The sequence below is a fragment of the Acipenser ruthenus genome, chromosome 13 (assembly GCF_902713425.1).
Source record: "Acipenser ruthenus chromosome 13, fAciRut3.2 maternal haplotype, whole genome shotgun sequence".
NCBI classification, from domain to species: Eukaryota; Metazoa; Chordata; class Actinopteri; order Acipenseriformes; family Acipenseridae; genus Acipenser; species Acipenser ruthenus.
In genome coordinates, this window is record NC_081201.1 from 13608862 (window position 1) to 13614425 (window position 5564).

At 50.5% G+C, this 5564-nt stretch overlaps 1 non-coding gene across 1 annotated transcript; it reads right to left on the minus strand.

Moving 5' to 3' along the window:
- Window positions 1-4530: 4530 nt before the first annotated feature.
- Window positions 4531-4722, minus strand: LOC131697140 (U2 spliceosomal RNA). Its single transcript, XR_009306993.1, has one exon. It is a non-coding gene; the product is annotated as a U2 spliceosomal RNA (small nuclear RNA).
- Window positions 4723-5564: the final 842 nt, after the last annotated feature.

The window sequence follows — 5564 nt, forward strand, 5'->3', positions numbered from 1 at the left end:
GTCCTTCTCCTCCTCCTCCTCGTCCCGCACTGAGTCAGGCTCCAACTGGCTCAGGAACCACTCTATCAGGGTGTCATCTGTAGCTTTGATGTTATACAGGTCCCTATAGAAGTTCTCTACCACTTTTTTCACTCCCTCACTATCCTCTACTATCGTCCCCCTGCTGTCGAGCATGGAGGATATCAAGTGCCGCTTCTCCCTCGTTTTCTGGAAGAAGAAGCGAGTACACTTTTCGTCTTCCTCCATTTTTTGCACTTTTGCATTGTGCATGACCTTTCGTTGTTCCTCCCTACAAAGCACTGAAAGATCTAGCTTGGTCTGGGCTATCTCGTCGCTTACAGGGAACCCCCGAAGCTGAAGCAGGCTCAGACGCTGGAGGGCAGCATTCAGGTGTTTATATTTGGCCCTCCTTTCTTTTGCTTTCCTCTTGCCTGCTGCTATGAAATAACCCTTAGTTCTCATTTTGACCATCTCCCACCACTCTATAGGGGAGTTGAATAGGTCACGCAAAGTGGTCCACTCAACAAGCCTGCTCTTATAGGCTGCAGCTATGGAGGGGTCATCGAGTAAGGAGGTGTTTAATTTCCAGACCCCTGACCCCATCTGGGAGGTCTGAGGGACCTGCAATGTTACCTGCAGGAGCCTATGGTCAGAGAAGAAGACGGCCTGGGTGTCTACTGCCGTCTTCGTAAGGGAGCTGGTATGCAGGACGAGATCTATACGGGAGAAGGAGGTCCCAGATGAGCTCACCCAGGTAAAGGGAGGCACCAGGTCCTTACCTGCATCACACAGGGAGAAATCAGATATTACGGAGGACAAAACTCTACTAGAGCGGTCGTTGCGTGGCCTGCTCCGGTCTACGTCCCTCAGAGCACAATTGAAGTCACCTGACACGATGACGGGTACGTTCCCCAGCAGGAGTGGACGCAGCTGTGGAAAAAATTGAACTCTTTCGTTTTGGTTAGTGGGTGCGTAGACATTGACCAGTCTGAGGGGAGTGTTGTTGTATGTCACATCCACGCTCAGAATTCTACCAGGTTCTACCTCCCTGCTGCTGCGGGAGGTAATAAATGGGTTTTTAAACAGGATACCTACTCCGTCGGCTCTGGCTATGTTGGAGCCCGACCAGAAGGAGTCCCCCAGGGTCCAACTCTCCTTCAGGTCCCTATAATCAGGGCTCGACGAAATACCACACTCCTGCAGAAAGATGAGATCTGCTTTCAAGTTAGCTAGATAGTTTAGTACATCAAATCTTTTTTGTGTCTCCCTGATGCTCCTGACATTAACAGACACACATATCAGGGCCATCAGGGTAGCTAACAAGAAAAGGAGTCGCTGCGTCCACCCCATAGCGACTATGATTGGGAGGTCGGGACACTCTTCCTACTCTTAGCTCTACGCTTGCTTCGAGGGGGCTTGGGCTTATTTGCAACTCCCATCACCCCTGAGAAGGTACTCACTGCTGCCTCGTCCAAGAAGGCACCGTCTTTATATGCACAGTACGTGGAGTTGTTGGGGCTATTCAACTCCCCACAAGGTAAGTCTGGTGGAACTTGCTCAGGGCCCCTCGGAACGTGTGGGTCAGCTTTGTCCTGGGGGGGGGTTATGACAGACAGCATTCTTTGGCTGTTACCGTCTGTTGAATTGGAGCTGTTAGCAGACTTCTGGCTTACCGCGTCCAGGGGTATTCCCATGTCCTCCAGTGCTGTATCTAGGAGGACCTCTAGGGGGCCCCTGGTTTTGCCCATACAAGGGAGGGGGTCAAGGATGCTTTGAAGGGAGGCCCTTCGCTTGAAGAGGGTCATTGCTACCGAGGTACTGCTGGTCAGGGAAGGTGTTGACCCCGACCTCTCCCTCGGTGCATTAGTGAACACCTCTTCTGCGAGGTGTGCTAGGGTATGTGCCAACAACTGGGAAGGCTGGCTGGGGATGCCCTGGCTGGCTGCTACCTGCCCACTAGGCGGCAGTGTAGCCGTCCCACTCGCCTCCGTCTCTGCCTGCGAGGGCAAGACTGGGGACTTTGTGTGGACATTAGCTGGTTTTGGATCTATGGGGGCCACCTGCAACTTGCTGTCTTTAATCCTGATCTTCTTTCTTTTCCCCCCCTCGTCTCTACCCTTTCTTTTCCCCACCCTCTGCTGGTTCTTCACTCCCTTCCCCTCCTTCTCACTCTCACTTTCACTGTCGCTTTCGCTTTCCTCCCCCACGGACTCAATCCTTATGGCGTCATAACGAGAGCCGAGGGGGAGTGCTGGCGCTGAGAGGGCCCTACTCAGGGGGGGGCCGCTGCTGGGTCCGGGCTCCCTCCCTGCCTCGTGTTCTGCATCAGAGGAGCTACTGGAGGAGCTAGTGGAGTGGCTGTTGTACTCTCTCTCTGGGCTGGGGGAAGGGGTCCTCGTAAAACGGGACATGTCTCGGGGGCGGGGGGGTGAGGGGGGTGCTGGTGATGATGGTGGTGCTGGAGTCTGGGTCTTGGATACTGTTGGTGGTGATGTGGACTGATCTTTGTTACTTGCTCCCTCTTCCTGCTCAGGCCTAGGCTTGTTCGTGTTTGCCTTGCTGGCTCTGGCCATGTTGGCATAGGAAGAGGGGCAGTCCTTAAACAGGTGCCCCTTCTTTCCACACAAATTGCACTGCCTCTCTTCTCTGCAGTGGCTGGTCTCGTGGGGGGCGCCGCAGTTCCTGCACTTGACTACAGTACACGCGGCCGCCAGGTGTCCTAATTCCCCACATTTCCTGCAGAGTTTTGGCATCCCATTATAGAATACCAGCCCTCTGTTGGGCCCTAACACTATGGAGTTTGGAATGTGGCGGACGCCTCCAATGCCCGATGGATCAACATTAAGGCGTACCAGCCACTTTCTGGCTCCTGTCCAAACCCCATCTTCATCTGTAATTTTCCTCCCTTCTGATGACACCCTCCCATAGCGGTTAAGCCATGTTGTAATATCATAGTCGCTAACAGCCTCATTGAAAAATTGGACAGTAACAACTTTCATTTCTCTGTCTGTCAGTGCATCCACACAAAATTCTTTGTATGGAGCGAGATATTTATTCTCCCCCCAAAAGGACCACATTTCTTGTAACTTTTGGGGGTTCCTAAAACTGACCTCAAACACTTCCTTAAGCCCTGGCAATTTCACCAAACAATTCAAGTCAGAAGGGGAAAAACCCATACCCCTCTGAAGAATGGTCCGGCTGAACTCCAGTCTCGTCAGTCCTGGTTCCGTTTCATCTTGCTTGTTTCTTGTGAAGCGCACCGCATTGTGCCTCCTGGTCTCCTGGGTTGGCCGGAACGCCATCCTTCAGCTGGCTCCTCCGATTGGGGTGGGAGAAGCCTCTGGACGTCCGGGTTGTCTCTCTCTACGGAAAAGAAACAACGTAAGCAGCAAATCTGGGCAGTTGAAGGAACTATTACTTTAGTCCCTGAGGAGATGGTCGCCTCGCAAGAGGGACCCCCTCCCCAGGTGAACGGTGTCCTTCCCTGGCGGAGTAGGGGGCGCTGCTTGGCACCGAGACCACGTAGGAAGAATCGTGGCTGTGACGCCTCCTCGGGGTCCGGGGCCGCCCTCTGCTCCTCCCAGATGGCACCCTCTGCTGGGCGCCTGCTGCTCTCTCGGTCTGGATCTCGATTACAATCAAGGGCTGGGGATGAGGTCGTCTAGGTCATCAAAGGGTCCTCAAAGGTCGTCTGGATGGTAGGTCCTCCTTCTCTCTAACTCCAGGAACGTCTGGAAAAGCCTGAAAAAGAAAAAAACTGGAACCGCCTGAAAAAGAAAAAACTGCTCTCAACAGTCAACAAAATCTTGAAAGACCCTCGGCCTGGATTGGGCAAGCCAAAACCAGACTGAGCATTAGTCTTCCAAAAAGTTGCCGAGCTGAAGAAAGCCAGTCAAAAATAAAAAAAAATTCTGTTCCTCCTCACCCGAACAAACCTCTCACAGACCCTCGGAGGGAGCGGGCAATGCCACTACCCTCTAAGCCTTAGTCTTAGAAAGATCTATTCGAACTGAAGAGAAGCCAGAGTGTGGTTTTACTGGTAGCCCAGCCCTTCCGGCCGGCCCAAAGGCCTTCTCCTCTACCCGGCGGCAAGGCCAAACAAAACCAAACAAAACAGGGAACTCTTCCCAAAACGCAAGTGCCGTTCGGTCCCGGCAAAGGGGCACTTTGCTGCTGCTGCCGCCTTGAAAGCGAGGGCTCCTTGCCCCACTAAACAGCTCCGTTTCTGCTTTACCGCTGCGCTCGTCCTCCTCCTCCCACGAGCGCAAGGCCTTCTGGGTACACTGGCCTGCTGCGTGAGCAGAGCAGACTGTCCATCAGTTAGGCAGGCCTGCCTTCCTTATTTGGAACAAACAAACAACAAAAAAAATAAAATAAAAAAAACAACAAAAAGAGCGGGAAAAAATACAACCCAGAAAAAGGGAGAGGGAGAGGCTGGCTAGCGCTCTCTGTCTCTCTGTCTGTCTGTCTGCCTGTCTGTCTGTCTGCCTGTCTGCCTGTCTGTCTGCCTGTCTCTCTCTTTTTTGTCCTTTCTTGTACACCGTTCCCAGAGGTACTGCAATACCGGGTCGATGCGTGGAGTGGACGGAGCAAGCCCCGGTTCCATCTCCTGCTTCCAAAAATCAATTTAATATAGACAGGTCCCCCTATGGGGGACGTATCAGATATTAAACTGATAAGAACAGATTTTTTTTTTTTTTTTTTATTTCCCATTAACACTGTTTCATACAAGTCTTAGACTTCCCCAAATTCCTTCACAGAAATCATTCCCAAACATATATTTATCCATTTTGATAGCATTTTTTAACTTCCATAAAAACAGAAAATATGCATCTGCTGGCACTGTTGTATCTTTCTTCTTTTTAATACATACATTTCTTTTCTCCCACAGTACCAGCTTCCCCAAACTCATAATAAGCCACACAGCTCTAAACTGTTTCTTTGGCAGTTTTAAGACCTCCTTCCCATACACAATGTTCTCTCCATTCAAAACAATCTTGGCACAAACCATGTTGATAAGATTTGCACACTTCCCCCAAAATGCTTTTGCGAAACTGCATTCCCAGAATACATGCATCACTGTTTCCTCTCTTTTGCACCTGGGACACTCTGGATTCTCCGCGCAGTTATGTCTATACAACCTCTCCTTTACAGACAACCTATTTAGAGCACACAGCCATCCCAGATCCTTACACTCATTATCCAGCCATTTTGGCTGTATCCCCTCCCAATTAATTTCTTTCATATCAGACCTCTGCTCCCACTTTTCTCTTATAATTTCATACATTTTCCTGTGGTCTAATAAGACCTCTCTTTCCATTTTCTTTATGTGCATTTTCAGAAACATTATGGCCTGTGTGTAGTACTTAGGCTTTACCTCTGCATTCGGTACCCTATTATCCCAGGGTATCATCCCTCTCAGAGTGAATCCAAACCACAACCTGACAAAAAAAAAGGATTTATGCTGTATACCTTTCAACAAAGTTTTACACATCTGATTGAGAAAAAGGCAATCCAATTTCACAGACAAGCATGGAATGTCTCTCCCTCCCTTCGATACCTTC